This window comes from Helianthus annuus, chromosome 12, assembly GCF_002127325.2.
Source record: "Helianthus annuus cultivar XRQ/B chromosome 12, HanXRQr2.0-SUNRISE, whole genome shotgun sequence".
NCBI classification, from domain to species: domain Eukaryota; kingdom Viridiplantae; phylum Streptophyta; class Magnoliopsida; order Asterales; family Asteraceae; genus Helianthus; species Helianthus annuus.
In genome coordinates, this window is record NC_035444.2 from 47404509 (window position 1) to 47423323 (window position 18815).

The window sequence follows — 18815 nt, forward strand, 5'->3', positions numbered from 1 at the left end:
TGGTTATGAAGACAATGAGTGGACGCGGACGAGGAAACGTCAACATGACTCAGGCTCAGTTCACTAACCTGCTCAACACGGTGGCTGCAGCTTTCGCAGCTCACCCTATAGGTAAACTCGTTGTTTTAGGATGTTTAGATCCTACCGCCACATCGTCTTTTCGCCTCTAAACCTATTTCGCTTCACTCCTCGCAACAGGTCAGCCTGCGCCTGTGCAACCACGTGTTTGTACCTTCAAGACCTTCATGGATTGCAAACCTCTTCCATTCAGTGGCACTGAGGGTGCCATAGGTCTTCTGCACTGGATCGAGAAGGTCGAAGCTGTCTTCGCTGTCTGCGAGTGTCCCCCTGCTAATTGGGTGAAGTTTGCTACTGGTACTCTTGAGGGAAGCGCACTTTCATGGTGGAAGGCGCAAATTCAAATGCTTGGTTTGGAGACTGCAAACGCTACTGCATGGGAAGATTTCAAGGATATGATCAAGGAAGAGTACTGTCACAGGGATGACATCCACAAACTCGAGGACGAGTACTATGAACTCAAGATGGTTGGGTCAGAGATTGAGACCTACACCAAGCTGTCCAACGACTATGCTGCTCTTTGTCCAAACATGTCCCGACCTATGTACCGAAGGATCGAATTGTACATCAAGGGTTTAGTCCCAGAAATCAGGAGCCATGTAACCTCGGCCAACCTCACTGCCATACAGCCCGTGGTTCGTCTTGCCCACAAACTCACCAACCAGGCTGTGGAGGAGGGCAGGTTGCCCAAAAGGATCAGTGCTGCGGAAGGAACTTCTAGTGATGGCAAACGAAAGTGGGATGGAAATCAGGGCAAGGATGCTAACTCTACTCAGGCCCCAGCTCAGCAGAGGAAAACTGACAACAACAAGGGCACTCAGCAACAGGGTGGCTACCGGGGAAGCTACCCTAAGTGCAGCAAGTGTAACAGGCACCACAATGGGGCATGTAACAAGGGCCAGTGTCAGCGATGCCACAAGATAGGGCACGAAGCCAAGGATTTTAGGAGCCAGTTCCCAGCAAGGCAGAATCAGCAACAACCTCAACCACAACAGCAGCAGGGAAATAACCGGGCATGTTTTAAATGTGGGGCAACAGGGCACATGCGAAAGGATTGCCCTGAACTGAATCAGAATCGCAACAACAATCAGGGAGCTGGGAACAATGAGCAAAACAACAATGCTGGGAATGCAAGGGGAAGAGCTTTCGTGATTGGAGCTGGAGAAGCAAGGAACGATCCCAACGTCGTGGCGGGTAAGTTCCTACTTGATGATCGTTATGTTTCTGTGTTATTTGATTCCGGTGCCGATGCCAGTTACGTATCCCTTCGCATTAGTAAGAAACTTAAGCACCCGCCTGCATTATTAAGTTCTAAGCACATCGTCGAGATAGCTAATGGTAAGAACATCGAGGCCACGCACATGATCCACGACTGCACACTAGAATTGTCTGGCCACACGTTTAGTATCGATCTTTTCCCTGTCAAACTTGGAAGCTTCGATGTCGTCATCGGTATGGATTGGTTATCCAAACATCGCGCTGAGATTCTCTGTCAAGAGAAAGCAGTTCGTATACCTCGCCGTTCTGGCCAACCCCTCATCGTTCAAGGCAACAAAGGTGGAGAAGTCACAGGCATTATCTCGCTCCTGAAAGCCCAGAAGTGTTTACAAAAAGGACACACCGCAATCCTAGCACTTGTCACCAATACCCACGAAAAGGAAAAGAGGATTGAAGATTTTCCTGTAGTACGTGATTATCCCGAGGTATTCCCTGAGGAACTACCTGGACTCCCTCCCCACCGTCAGGTCGAATTCCAAATCGGGCTAGCTCCCGGAGCAGCACCCATAGCTCGTGCACCGTACCGTCTAGCCCCTGCAGAACTGAAAGAACTCTCTACGCAACTACAGGAACTATTGGATAAAGGATTTATCCGTCCTAGTTCATCACCCTGGGGAGCCCCAGTACTCTTTGTCAAGAAGAAGGATGGCACGTTCCGAATGTGCATTGACTATCGTGAGTTGAACAAGGTTACCATCAAGAATCGTTACCCTCTCCCGCGCATCGACGACCTATTCGATCAGCTGCAAGGATCGAGCTACTAATCTAAGATCGACCTACGGTCAGGTTATCATCAGTTGAGAGTACGTGACGAAGATATTTCCAAGACTGCGTTTAGGACCCGTTATGGTCACTATGAATTTCTCGTTATGCCTTTCGGAATGACCAACGCACCGGCAGTGTTCATGGATCTTATGAACCGCGTATGTAAGCCTTACCTCGACGAATTCGTGATCGTGTTTATCGATGACATCCTGATTTATTCGAAGAGTCAGGAGGAGCATGAACAACACCTACGCCTTATTCTGGAACTCCTTCGCAACGAGCAGCTGTACGCCAAATTCTCTAAATGTGACTTCTGGCTTCGAGAAGTCCATTTCCTCGGCCATGTAGTTAATAAGAACGGAATTCATGTTGACCCAGCTAAGATCGAATCGATAAAGAACTGGCCTACACCTAAGACTCCCACTGAAGTTCGCCAATTCTTGGGATTGGCAGGTTACTACCGCAGATTCATTCAGGGATTCTCAAAGATTGCACAACCCCTCACTACACTCACTCAGAAAGGCGTCGCCTACAAGTGGAATGAAGCACAGGAATCTGCTTTTCAGAGGCTTAAGGAGAACCTCTGTAGCGCCCCTATTCTCTCGTTGCCTGAAGGCACTGACGACTTCGTAGTTTACTGCGATGCATCTATTCATGGGCTCGGTTGCGTGTTGATGCAACGCGAGAAAGTCATTGCTTACGCCTCACGACAACTCAAGACGCACGAAAGGAACTACACGACACATGACTTGGAACTGGGGGCAATGGTTTTTGCTCTTAAGATATGGAGACATTACCTGTACGGTACCAAGTGCACTATTTACACCGATCACAGGAGTCTCGAGCATATCTTTAGGCAAAAGGAATTAAACATGCGACAACGTCGATGGGTCGAACTCTTGAATGACTACGAATGCGCCATCAAATATCATCCGGGCAAAGCCAATGTCGTGGCAGACGCCCTCAGTCGAAAGGACACTATACCAAAGCGCGTGCGAGCATTGCAACTTACCATCCAGTCTAACCTCCCTACCCAGATCCGAAATGCTCAAGTCGAAGCATTGAAGCCGGAAAACATCAGGGCTGAGTCCCTGCGAGGATCGAGACAGCGACTAGAACAGAAAGAAGATGGTGCTTACTATGTAACAGGGCGCATTTGGGTTCCGCTCTTTGGAGGTTTACGTGAACTCGTGATGGACGAAGCCCACAAGTCCCGCTACTCAGTACATCCTGGTTCGGACAAGATGTACCACGACTTGAGAACGACATATTGGTGGCCTGGCATGAAGGCCCACATAGCAACATACGTCAGCAAATGTTTGACTTGCGCGAGAGTCAAGACAGAATACCAGAAGCCAGCAGGTCTACTTCAACAACCAGAAATCCCGAAATGGAAATGGGAGCAAATTTCCATGGATTTTGTTACAGGGCTACCTAGATCCCAACGCGGAAATGACACTATTTGGGTAATAGTAGATCGATTGACCAAGTCCGCGCACTTCCTGGCTATTAAAGAAACAGACAAGTTTTCTACCTTGGCGGAGATTTACTTAAAGGAAGTAGTTTCGAGGCACGGGGTGCCAACCTCAATTATTTCCGACCGAGACGCTCGTTTTACTTCGGAATTGTGGCAAGCTATGCACAAATCCTTTGGCTCACGTTTGGACATGAGCATTGCTTATCACCCGCAAACAGATGGACAGTCCGAACGCACCATCCAGACTCTAGAAGACATGCTTAGAGCATGTGTGATCGATTTTGGCAAGAACTGGGAGAAGCATCTACCGCTAGTAGAGTTCTCCTACAACAACAGCTACCACACTAGTATTCAGGCAGCACCTTTTGAGGCATTGTACGGTCGTAAATGCCGATCACCTCTCTGCTGGGCGGAAGTTGGTGATAGTCAAATCACGGGCCCAGAGATGGTGGTGGACACAACGAAAAAGATTGCCCAGATCAGACAACGCATGGCGGCAGCTCGTGACCGTCAGAAGAGTTACGCTGATAAGCGTAGGAAACCATTGGAATTCCAGGTCGGTGACCGGGTTCTACTTAAAGTCTCACCCTGGAAGGGTGTGGTTCGCTTTGGTAAACGGGGCAAGCTTAATCCGCGATATATCGGACCATTCGAAATTACCGAGAAAATCGGTAAGGTTGCTTATAGATTGAACCTGCCTGAAGAACTGAGTGCGGTGCACAACGTTTTCCACGTATCCAATCTGAAGAAGTGTCTGTCAGATGAAACGCTCGTAATTCCTTTCAAGGAACTAACCATTGATGAACAGCTACACTTTACTGAGGAACCGATTGAGATCACGGATCGAGAGATCAAAATCCTCAAACGTAGCCAGATACCTCTTGTACGAGTCCGTTGGAACTCGCGACGCGGCCCAGAGTATACCTGGGAGCGGGAAGACCAGATGAAGCACAAGTATCCCCAGTTGTTCCCTAACGAAACATCCAGCACTGAAGCTACAGCCGAATTTCGGGACGAAATTCCAAACTAACGGGGGGATGATGTGACACCCCGTTGAAACGCTTTCACTTACGCTAGCTTGACAGTGGCTGCCTTAACTTTCGGGACGAAAGTTCCTAAAACTTGGGGACAATGTGACACCTCGGGTTTTCCCGGATAATCTTTCGATGTAACATGTGTGTGCGTATATTTTTATTAAATGAAAATCTGAACTATTGTGTTACATGTTACGTGTATTTATGTATATGTGTATATAGATATATATGTGTGTGTTATTGTGATCCGAAACCATGACCCAACTCGAGACCCCTTGATCTCGAGTGAACAGTGACAGTTGGGCCGGTTAGGGCCTTGTGACCGAGAGGCCCAAAGTCGGAACCCCTAAGCCCACTCGGAACACTATATAACCCAACCCTCACACCCCTTTTGCCTCTTTTACTACACTCATCTCACTCACCCTCATCATTCTTCTCCAAAACCCTCACAAACACCAACATCCACCATCACCTTCTTCCTTCTACTCGGAAACCAAGCTCTCGGATCAACCAACAACAAGAACACCTCGGCTCTAGCTCGGAATCACCGACCGGAAGCTCACTCATCGATCCATCATCCCCTCACACCTTGAATCTCCATTGGTTAGTGTTTATGAGGTTTGTTGTGAATGCTTATTGATGCTTCATTGTGTGAATCAAATGTGTGAAATGGATAACCGGTTAACATATTTTCGTCCGGAATGTTTAGATAGAATGAATATTCATGACTTTGGTTGAATGGGTAGCATCCGTTTATGCTTAGGAACCGAGAATGATAATGTCTCTTGTGTCCGTTCATGTTGTGATGTTTAGTGATAAAATGTGTTCTAACATTTCTATGAGGGATTTGATGATTTTGTTATCCGAATGATATTAAAATGATGTTAGGGATTGAATGTTCATGAAAGATGTTGAATGTTATTTGAATATGATGAACAACTTGAATGTCATATAAATATTTTCAAATATACTATGTTTGATCTGTTTTGTGCACATTTTAGACAAGAAAACATGTTAGTGGATATAGTACACAATTTGCATGAAATTGCAATTCTATTGGTCAGTACATTGCAGGTTCTAGAAGGTTTGCTGCACGTAATCACGGTTGCGAGTCGTAACCTTTGGTTGCGACTCGAGACCACATCAAGTCTTGTCGAGGTCTCCCGGTTGCGAGTCGCAATCAACGCGTGTCGAATCCGGTTGCGAGTCGTAATCACTGCTGTCAAGTCGGAACCGCTGGTTGCGAGTCGGAACCTCTGGTTGCGAGTCGTAACCAAAACGTGATGAACCGAGACCTCGGTTGCGAGTCGTAACCTCGGTTGCGAGTCGCAACCACCCTTATCTCGACTGGGCTATTTTGGCGTTATTGGGCTTTGACTGTTGGGCTTTCTGTTGACTGGGCTATGTGTTGTTGCTGCTAATTATATGTTTAGGGCTGACCCAATAACCCAACTGTTTGTTGTTACGCATGTTATACGTGTTTGTTGTATGTGTTTGCCATACGTGTTCGCTATGTGTTTATTTGTACCCAACTTGACCCATACTTGGTAACCATGCTAGGACGTGGTGACCAACATACTTGACCGGGTAAAATAATCTACCGAGCAACCCAAGGTGAGTTCACAACTTAAAAGCATGCGTCCCGGTGGTTTGGGACACGAGACGAAAACAACCCAATCCCCTTGTAAAGGGGATACCATTCACTTTCCTTCCCTAGTTACTGGGAACAAACTTACTTTTCCTTCCCTTGTATTGGGAAACCTTTTAGTTAATTACTGTTTATACGGAATGCAACCAAACGGCACTAAACGCAACTCTATCACTCAAGTCCCTACTACATAATACCGATTAGTCGCCGGGGCCAGGCGAACGGGTTATTAGTTGATAGCGCTATTTAGGTTTTACCAACCTCACACCGTGCCATGGTATGGGATCGGTTGTGAACTAATGTACTCAGGCATCCGTCAATGATGATAGAACATTGACATCGGGGCATCCTGCGGAAACGCAAACGGTTACCTAGTGTTCGGTATTGGAAAAACAGTTTAGTCGCTTACTTTTGGGGTAGCTCCCCATGGCATGTATAAACGGATAAATTAACTGGTGAAACAAGTTTTTGGTAATTAAAACTGGACAACTAGTGAACTCACTCAGCATTATTGTTGACCCCCTTACTGCATGCTTTGCAGGTGGCCAGTGACTGGAGCAGCTGCTTGGGATGTGTAGTGGTCGTCTGCCCGTGTGTCGGGCATTTATCATGCTTACCTTATGAACATTGTTTAAAACTATTTATTTATGCTTCCGCTACTTATTTCTGTTTGAACTTGAAACCTTAAACTCTGAACTTGATATTTGCTAATCTTATGGTTAGTAAGTATTACTTTTTGATATCAATTTAATTAGTCAGTATAATTGGTGGCTGGATCCTGGTCAGTCACGCCCTCGAAGCGGGTGTTATCCGCAGGTGGAATTTGGGGGGTGACACAAATCACCTGACCAAATCACACAACCTGAGAACGAGTTTGAATTTGAACGAACTGAACCTTTGAATGATTAAACTGTGCGAGTTGAACTTAAGTCCAAATGACCTGAATCACTTGATTGTGAGTACTATACTTGAACTTGAAAACAATGGCCAACAAGGAAATTAATTCACTTTCAAGATATAAGACTATTCAAATAGTGAACGAATATCAATGAATGGTCATACAAATTTCTAGATCACATGGGCTTCAAAAACTGAAACATGGACCGAGATAACATGCAATACTGACAAAACATGGGCTTTGGGCTTATAGTACAGCCGACAATTATACACAACATCAATCACACAGACTGATGACTCTGATTGGGCCTCAATCTCATATGATGATTGGACCAATAAGTCGGTTAAAAGGTGAATGGAAAAAGCTGATTGGGCCGCCCAATAACACTTACTCCACAAACAAACAAGGGCCGAAATAATATGCAATATTAATGAACCACCTGTTTATCGAAAACACTTAATGTCTGACCGAAACAAATATTCTGACCACAACACTTATTAACATGCAATATTAATTCTTAAATCGATTTTAATAGTTGATTGGGCCTTTAATTTGAATCTCTAAATCTGATAGGACCGGCTTTGACTCCGAAACGATTGCATAATCGAACGTGTGACGTGCGGAATCCGTACACGAACGTGACCGAACACACGAGACGTAATCTAAACTGTGATTCTATTAGATGGCGGGTATTAATGATTTTAATAACTAGTTTCTTATGTTATTTGGTTATGTATTAATGATTTTAATAACTAGTTTCTTATGTTAAAGGTGATTCTTCCTTATTTGGTTATGTATTAATGATTTTAATAACTAGTTTCTTATGTTAAAGGTGATTCTTCCTTATCATTTGTTCGTGCTGTCTTGGCATTATTTTACTGTCTATATAAATAAAAGATTTTCACCATTCATATCTCCACGGTCTATATGGAGATATGTTGGCTACCTGGTCGGGGGTTAAGGGAATGGTTTGGTGAGAGTCTTGCCTTTTTCAGTGTAGAGATCCTGCAAGGACCTTGGTCAAATTTAGTAGGACCTCCTTCAATACCCACCGGTATTGGATGGCGGGGGTCCAAACTCTTTGATCCCCTCATATGTAAGCTACTATTAAAACTTTAACCTGGCTACTTAGGACTGTATCCCCGGTGACTCAGACTACTTAGCCGAGGGTAACGTCGCCTTCAAAAGAGGGGCCTACCACATTATGCATTAATAACTTAATTAATTATCTTTCAATAATAATCCGACCCTTTAGGATTGTATCATTGCTGACTCAAACTACTGGGTTGAGGGGTAACTTCACCTTCCAAAGAGGGGCCTACTACAATAACTAAGATAATCTCTTAAAAAGTGCAAAAGTGCGGAAATAATCAAAGGTTACACTACACACGAGTCGGATCCAAGTGATTCATCTTGTCTATCTGTTTTTACTTTTATTTTATTTTTCAGCATTTTAGTTTGTTTTATTTTTCTAGTTTAAAAACCTTTTTCTAAACTTTTGATTTGATTAGACGTTGAGGATAAACCGGTACTAAAAGCTCTTGTGTCCTTGGACGACCTCGGTATCTTACCAACACTATACCACGCTCACGATGGGTGTACTTGCCTATATGTGTGTTTAGTGTTAGTAAATATGTGTTTTAAAAATTTAAAACTTGGCTAAAAAGTGTTAAAGGGCTTAAAATATACATTAAAAATCTATAACACTACACGCGCATCACTATTTTCTCCATTGAACATATTCTCACTCCTTGTTTCTTAGATCCTTTTAATTCAAAATCTTGTCCAACCACATTAAACCTCATAGTCAAATTTTTAAAGTTCCATATAATGTCATTCAGGGTTTCCAACCACTGAATGCCCAAGACTATATCATAGTTATATTGAGATCAATCACTAACATAAAGCATTAAACCAGTTGCCTTGCATGACCCACTTAAAATCCTTGCACACGTTTACACACTCTACTTTATTACCATCTGCCACAGTAACTTATACATTGTTGATCTGTTTGACTTGACACTTCAATTTTTGAGCCAAAGTGCAGCTCATAAAATTGTGGGTAGATCCACTGTCCAACAGAATATACAATTGTTTAGTACCAATTGTTCCGATGACTTGCATAGTGGAATAAGAAGGAATACCCATAAGGGCATTCAATGAAATCTGTGGATCACCCTGCACAGAAGATTCTTCCTTTAATCCATCCAACTCCACATCTTCAGGATATTCATCCACTTCCACTAAAAACAACTATGTCTTACCCTTACAAACTCTACTATGACCTGCTACATACTTCTCATTGCAGTAAAAACATTCCCCTTTTGCCTTCTTATCATACATATACTTATTTGGGAGTTTCTTTGGTACTAATGTATTTGATGGGGCTGAATTGACAGGTGTTGCTAGCACATGCTACTTAGCAATACTAGTCAAATTATTGGTCCTTGTTGTGACAACTCGAGTTTCGAAGATTCCATTTTCGCATTTATTGCACGTTCACTATTTGTCTAGTTGTTTACTTGCACAATTAGTTGCCTTGTAACTGTATACGTTTTGGATTGATAAGGTTTATGGATGATTTGACAAATACTTAAATGTGGTGGTGAAACTGTAAATTGTATATCTTGTGCATGTAATATGTGATAGATAATTCTTTAGGGTGCTTAGTGATAATAGTGAAACTTAAATCATTCTTAACCCTAATTCCTTTCACTAATCATCACCAAAGAAACAAAACACGTACTTTCACCTTCTCTAATCCTCTCTGGCAATCATCATCTTCATCATTGGCACAAACTCTTCATTACTCTCGATTTCCTCTCTTTTTCTAGAATCAATCCAAGGTAATTGTTTAATCATTGTTTGATGTTAATGGTTGATTGATTGATTCATGTTAAAACCCTAGTTCTTCATATGATATTCTGTGGTTATTGATTTATCCTGATTATTGAGAAATGAATGTGATTGTTGTGTAATCATTTGCCTGATGATTTAGATACAAGATATGTTAGAATTACTGATTGATAGTTGGATTACTGCAAAGCATATCAATGAATTAGGGTTTTCCTGATCGTATGAATGTATGAATGTAACTGTTACTTTGATTCTGTGAATTGGATTTGGAAATCACGTATGTTGAAACTCGTAGCTAACAGTCAGGGCTTTGTGAAGTCACAAAGGTCAGAGTTTCGATTTGTGTGTTGTCTGAGTTTGTGTCATAAACTTTAGTCTGAGTTTTGTAACCCTACACCTTGTCCTAATTTTTATATGTAACTTATGAGATCCGAAGTTTTGATAAACACAAAACATGTCAGAGTTTTATACATGAAAGGGGGGTCCGAACTTAAACCAGGGATAAGGGGGTCCGAGTTTTTAAGCAGGGAAGTCCCCCTCTTGTCTGACTTTTTGAGAAGGAAATGGGATGTCAGAGTTTTTGCATGCAGGTCCGACTTTTTGGACAAGGAACAAGCTGTCCGAGTTTTTGTGGGGGTGTTACCCTGTCCGAATTTTAAAGGGGGGAGCCCCTTGGTCCGAATTTCTTGTCCTGGAATATGTTGTCTGACCTTTTGCTTGTGTGGTGTCCGACTTTTGCTTGTATTGGTGAGTCCGACTTTCTTGAAAGACATGCACTAGTTCGAACTTCTTTGCAATGATACTTTGTATGACTTTTGTTGATGCTATTATGGTCTGAGTTACTTATGATGTTTATAATACTGAATTCAAAACCCTGTATAGCACTGTACGTCACTGTATAGCACAATATGGCATTGTATGTCACCGTATGCTACTGTATGATGATTTATGTGTGTGCAATCTATGTCGTGTAAACCTGTAAACATATATCACACGAATCACCGTTGTTTGGATTTTAAGGACTTGTAAACCCTACTTGAATGTAACTCTTACATCGAATCATGTGTCAATGTATCCTAGGTCGTGTGTAACAGACTTAGACATTTAATTAACCCTAGAAGAAATAACATACTGAGCAAACCAAGGTGAGTTAACACTCTTACTAAGGCATGGGATTCCCAAGGCTTGGGAATTTGAAGGAATAAGGTTGAATAGATTCGTACTTACACTGTTACTAGACTATCTACCATCGTCCTCGGTTGTGCAGGACACATACGTAAAACCTACGTATACTTGTACTCATCATTGTCCTCAGGATGCGAAGGACACTCACGTAAAACCTACGTGAACTTATACTCACTACTGCCTCGGTTGTGTCAGGCACTTACGTAAAACCTACGTAAACCCCCGCGTACCCCTGTCCTCGGTTTGTGTAGGATACTTACGTAAATCCTACGTAAACATTGTACGTATTACTTTTCTCAGGATTAGAAGAACACTTATGGTTACAAATAGTCTAGTGAATATACAACATGGGAAGCCCCCACCAATAGATCATACTATCGGCCCAGTAGAGCCACATGTTACAAACGAATTTACTATTACGCATTTACTTTCTGTGAACTCGCTCAACTAGTTGTTGATCCTCTGTTACATGCCTTGCAGGTCGTTAGGTACATGGAGCTTGCACAGGGAGGAGCTGGTCGTTGTGGGCACGGATCGTGAATGGTTCGTTAAACACTTTATGACTTTCATACTTTATTATGTTGGGTTTTATTTATACGCTTCCGCTAAACAGTGATAACCTACTTATGTTTTGAACACCTTTCATATGGATTGGTTTGATTTAATGTCACTTACTTTTACTATATACGTTGTTCTATATGATTGGTGGCTTGATCCTGGTCAGTCACGCTCCCAAGCGGTGATACTCCGCAGGTGGATTTTGGGGGTGTGACAGATTGGTATCAGAGCCATTGGTTATAGAGAACTTGGTTTTAATAAGGGAAAAACGTTTTTATTAAAACCAGACTCTAACTAGTACAGTGCTCAACGATCCACAACGACGCCTCGCTCCACGTGCAAGACTCAACATCCTAGGTAATAAGGTTTATGTTTATTGCCTACATGCTAGAATTACATAGAACTTTGCTCGTGGTATGCTTAGATTACATTGCTCACTACTTGTTATTGCTTGAGAACACTTGTGTGCTTACACTCTTCTGTCATCGCACTATTCGCGAACCTTTCTCACATATGTTGCCTTTGATGTGAAGATCAATGGCCGGACGTATTAACTTGACACAAGCCTAGTTGACGGCTCTTATCAACGAACAAGTTGCTGCGACACTTGCAGCTGCAAACGCAGGAGGTATACCCTGCAGTCGTAACCCATCCTAGGATCTTTAGATCCTACGTTCCTAAACAAATCTTGTGTTTAACCTTATTCTGTTCTTACACATTAGGTCAACCCGCTCAGCAACCTGTATGTACCTTCAAGAACTTCATGGACTGTCGTCCAAGCACATTCAGTGGCACGGAGGGAGCGTTTGGACTCCTCCATTGGTTCGAAAAGCTAAAGTCTGTGTTTGAAATGTGTGAATGCCATGAGGCTTGCAGGGTGAAATATGCCACTGGTACTTTAGAGGGGATTGCGCTAACTTGGTGGAATGCGCAAGTTCAGATTTTAGGGTTGGTAGCTGCTAACGCCACCCCTTGGAATGATTTCAAGGAACTGATCAAAAGGGAATACTGCACACGGGAAGACATCCACAAGTTGGAAGATGAGTTTTACCATCTGAAAATGACTGGGTCAGAAATTGAAGCTTATACTAAAAGGTCAAACGAGCTGGCCGTGCTGTGTCCAACTATGGTGGACCCTCCAATTAAGCGTATTGAGTTGTATCTCAAGGGGTTAGCGCCAGAGATTCAGAGCCATGTGACATCGGCTAATCTTGACAATATCCAGGCTATTCAACGCCTTGCTCATCGCCTCACAGATCAAGCAGTGGAACAGAACAAGCTGCCCAAACGTATCAGCGCTACTGCCACCGCTACCACTTCTACTACACTTGCTACTCCCAGCGACAACAAGAGAAAATGGGTTGGGGAATCCAGCAAGGGATCAGCATCAGTTCAGTCACAGGTTCAGCAACGAAAGACTGACAGTTATCAGAGTCCCAGTCAGCAATCTTCAGGCAGTCACAGGCAGGGTGGATATCGAGGGAACCTTCCGAAGTGTAACAACTGTAACAGACACCACAGTGGCCAGTGTAACAAGGGTCGCTGCCAAAGATGCCTCAAGATGGGTCATGAGGCCAAGGATTGTAGGAGCCCTCGGCCTGCGAACCAGAACCAGCAGCAGCCACCAGCACAACAGAATCAGCAATAGGGAAACAAAGGATGTTTTCATTGTGGCGCTGAAGGTCACTTCAAAAGACACTGCCCTCAGTTAAATCGAAACCAGAACAACAACAGCAACAACAATAACAACAATCAGGGCAACGGCAACAACAACAACGGTGGGAACAACAACGGCAACGAAGCAAGGGGTCGTGCATTTGTGTTGGGGCAGGGTGATGCCAGAAATGATCCCAACGTAGTCATGGGTAAGTTTCTTCATGGCGACTTTTATGTTACTGTATTGTTTGATTCGGGTGCGGATACAAGTTATGTGTCTTTGAAAGTTAGCCAAATGTTAAAACGTGCACCAACTCCCCTAAACACCAAACATGTCGTAGAGTTAGCTAATGGTAAAAGTCTAGAAGTCACACACATAGTTCAGGGTTGTAATCTTATCCTCGCTGGTGAAGCTTTCTCCATCGACCTCATTCCTATAGTTCAGGGTAGTTTTGACATTGTCGTTGGCATGGATTGGTTATCCAAGCAGCAAGCAGAGATCCTATGTAAGGAGAAGATTATTCGTATTCCTCGTTCGGGTAAAGAACCTCTCGAAGTTCAAGGCGACAAGAGTGGTGCAGTGGTTGGCATCATCTCTTTCTTGAAGGCTCAGAAATGTTTACGAAAGGGGCACACTGCCATTTTGGCACTAGTTACTGATGCAGCGACGAGAGAGAAAAGAATAGAGGATATCCCAGTTGTACGCGAATTTCCTCAAGTGTTTCCTGAAGATTTACCTGGTCTACCGCCTCATCGCCAGGTCGAGTTTCAAGTCGAGCTAGCTCCAGGAGCAGCACCAATAGCTCGTGCACCGTATCGTTTAGCTCCAACTAAACTGGAAGAATTGTCTAAACAACTACAAGAGCTCTTGGATAAGGGCTTCATTCGTCCAAGCTCTTCGCCTTGGGGAGCTCCAGTACTATTTGTGAAGAAGAAAGACGGTACTTTCAGGATGTGCATTGATTACCACGAACTGAACAAGGTCATAGTGAAGAACCGTTATCCTCTTCCTCGTATTGACGAGTTATTCGACCAGTTGCAAGGGTCGAGCTACTACTCCAAGTTTGATCTGAGGTCAGGGTATCATCAGCTGAGAGTCCACGAGGAGGACGTCTCCAAGACAGCATTCAGAACTCGCTACGGCCATTACGAGTTTCTAGTCATGCCATTCGGGCTTACGAACGCGCCTGCCGTATTTATGGATCTAATGAACAGGGTATGCAAGCCCTACTTAGACAAATTTGTGATAGTTTTTATCGACGACATTCTTATCTACTCCAAGAGTCAGGAGGAACACGAGCAGCATTTACGATTGATTTTGGAACTCCTTCGAAAGGAACAACTGTACGCCAAGTTTTCAAAATGTGACTTCTGGCTTCGTGAAGTCCACTTCCTAGGCCATGTGGTGAACATGGATGGGATTCATGTTGATCCATCCAAGGTAAACTCGATCAGGAACTGGCCTGCACTGCGTACACCAATGGAAATATGCCAATTTTTGGGATTGGTGGGTTATTACAGACGATTCATCAAGGACTTCTCAAAGATCGCGCAGCCGCTTACAATGTTGACACAGAAAGGTGTTACCTATCGTTGGGGTAATACACAAGAAACGGCTTTTCAGTACCTGAAGGATAGACTATGCAGCACACCTATTCTCTCATTGCCAGAGGGCACGGACAATTTTGTGGTCTATTGTGACGCATCGATGCAGGGGCTTGGTTGCGTATTGATGCAGTGTGATAAAGTTATTGCCTACGCTTCGCAGCAACTCAAAGTTCATGAACGGAACTACACGACGCACGATTTAGAGCTGGGAGCTGTTGTTTTTGCGCTTAAGATATGGCGACACTACCTGTACGGTACCAAGTGCACTATCTACACCGATCACAGGAGTCTCGAGCATATCTTCAAGCAGAAGGAATTGAACATGCGTCAACGACGATGGGTCGAACTGCTTAATGATTACGAATGTGCCATCAAGTACCATGCAGGCAAAGCCAATGTTGTGGCTGACGGTCTCAGTCGAAAAGATACTTTACCTAGGCGCGTGCGAGCCCTACAGCTTACTATCCACTCTAGTCTTCCTGCACAGATACGAGATGCTCAGGTAGAAGCATTGAAACCATAAAATGTCAAGGCTGAAGCCTTACGCGGTTCAAGGCAGCGATTAGAACAGAAGGAAGACGGCGCTTAATATGTAACGGGGCGTATTTGGGTCCCACTATATGGCGGTTTACGAGAACTTGTGATGGATGAAGCGCACAAGTCTCGCTACTCGGTACATCCAGGTTCGGATAAAATGTATCACGATCTTAGAACTACATACTGGTGGCCTAGCATGAAGGCCCACATAGCAACTTACATCGGCAAGTGTTTGACCTGTGCGAGGGTCAAGACAGAGTACCAGAAACCCTCAGGCCTACTTCAGCAACCCAGGATACCACAATGGAAATCGGAGGAAATTTCCATGGATTTTGTTACCGGCCTGCCTAGATCCCAGCGTGGGAATGATACTATTTGGGTGATCGTAGATCGACTCACAAAGTCTGCTCATTTCTTGGCTATCAAAGAAACGGATAAGTTCTCCACTCTAGCAGACATCTACTTGAAAGAAGTTGTTTCGAGGCACGGAGTGCCAACCTCCATTATTTCGGATCGGGATGCACGATTCACTTCAGAACTATGGCAAGCAATGCACAAAGTTTTTGGCTCTCAGTTAGACATGAGCACAACTTACCACCCTCAGACGGATGGGCAGTCTGAGCGCACAATTCAAACCCTAGAAGACATGCTTCGGGCGTGTGTTATTGATTTCGGCAACAGCTGGGAGAAACATCTTCCTTTGGTGGAATTTTCATACAACAACAGTTACCACACCAGCATACAAGCCGCTCAATTCGAGGCATTGTACGGACGTAAATGCCGGTCACCTCTCTGTTGGGCAGAGGTGGGGGATAGTCAGATTACAGGTCCAGAAATGGTAGTTGATGCTACTGAACGAATTGCACAGATACGACAACGCATGGCGGCAGCTCGTGATCGCCAGAAAAGCTATGCTGATAAACGCAGAAAACCGCTCGAGTTCCAAGTTGGGGATCGAGTGCTACTCAAAGTCTCACCCTGGAAGGGTGTGGTTCGTTTTGGTAAATGAGGCAAGCTCAATCCACGGTATGTTGGACCATTCGAAATCACTGAAAGAATAGGCAAAGTGGCCTACAAACTAAACCTACCAGCTGAACTCGGTGCAGTTCACAACGTATTCCACGTGTCGAATCTAAAGAAGTGTCTGTCAGATGAGACCCTCATAGTCCCTTTTAAGGAACTCACTATCGACGAGCGGTTGCAGTTCGTCGAGGAACCAGTTGAAATCACGGACCGGGATGTTAAGGTCCTCAAGAACACTAGAATACCTCTTGTATGAGTTCGTTGGAACTCCCGTCGTGGCCCAGAGTACACCTGGGAACGAGAAGATCAAATGGAACTCAAGTATCCCCAGTTATTCGAAAACCGTGCAACCACTACTGAGGCTGAAGCTACTACTGCAGAATTTCGGGACGAAATTCCAAATCAACGGGGGGATGATGTGACACCCCAGGAAAACCAGTAAACGATACAACTCACCTAGCTTCCTCAGTAACCGCATGCTAAATTTCGGGACGAAATTTCTTTCAAGTTGGGGATAATGTGACAACTCGAGTTTCCAAGATTCCATTTTCACATTTATTGCACGTTCACTGTTTGTCTAGTTGTTTACTTGCACAATTAGTTGCTTTGTAACTATATACGTTTTGGATTGGTAAGGTTTATGGATGATTTGACAAATACTTAAATGTGGTGGTGAAACTGTAAATTGTATATCTTGTGCATGTAATATGTGATAGATAATTCTTTAGGGTGCTTAGTGATAATAGTGAAACTTAAATCATTCTTAACCCTAATCCCTTTCACTAATCATCACCAAAGAAACAAAACACGTACTTTCACCTTCTCTAATCCTCTCTGGCAATCATCATCTTCATCATTGGCACAAACTCTTCATTACTCTCGATTTCCTCTCTTTTTCTAGAATCAATCCAAGGTAATTGTTTAATCATTGTTTGATGTTAATCGTTGATTGATTGATTCATGTTAAAACCCTAGTTCTTCATATGATATTCTGTGGTTATTGATTTATTCTAATTATTGAGAAATGAATGTGATTGTTGTGTAATCATTTGCCTGATGATTTAGATACAAGATATGTTAGAATTACTGATTGATGGTTGGATTACTGCAAAGCATATCAATGAATTAGGGTTTCCTGATCGTATGAATGTATGAATGTAACTGTTACTTTGATTCTGTGAATTGGATTTGGAAATCACGTATGTTGAAACTCATAGCTAACAGTCAGGGCTTTGTGAAGTCACAAAGGTCAGAGTTTCGATTTGTGTGTTGTCTGAGTTTGTGTCATAAACTTTAGTCTGAGTTTTGTAACCCTACACCTTGTCCGAATTTTTATATGTAACTCATGAGATCCGAAGTTTTGATAAACACAAAACATGTCAGAGTTTTATACATGAAAGGGGGGGTCCGAACTTAAACCAGGGATAAGGGGGTCCGAGTTTTTAAGCAGGGAAGTCCCCCTCTTGTCCGACTTTTTGAGAAGGAAATGGGATGTCAGAGTTTTTGCATGCAGGTCCGACTTTTTGGACAAGGAACAAGCTGTCCGAGTTTTTGTGGGGGTGTTACCCTGTCCGAATTTTAAAGGGGGGAGCCCCTTGGTCCGAATTTCTTGTCCTGGAATATGTTGTCTGACCTTTTGCTTGTGTGGTGTCCGACTTTTGCTTGTATTGGTGAGTCCGACTTTCTTGAAAGACATGCACTAGTCTGACTTTCTTTGCAATGATACTTTGTATGACTTTTGTTGATGCTATTATGGTCTAAGTTACTTATGATGTTTATAATACTGAATTCAAAACCCTGTATGGCACTGTATGTCACTGTATGGCACAATATGGCATTGTATGTCACTGTATGCTACTGTATGATGATTTATGTGTGTGCAATCTATGTCGTGTAAACCTGTAAACATATATCACACAGAATCACCGTTGTTTGGATTTTAAGGACTTGTAAACCCTACTTGAATGTAACTCTTACATCGAATCATGTGCAATGTATCCTAGGTCATGTGTAACGGACTTAGACATTTAATTAACCCTAGAAGAAATAACATACCGAGCAAACCAAGGTGAGTTCACACTCTTACTGAGGCATGGGATTCCCAGGGCTTGGGAATGGAAATTGAAGGAATAAGGTTGAATAGATTCGTACTTACACTGTTACTAGACAATCTACCATCGTTCTCGGTTGTGCAGGACACATACGTAAAACCTA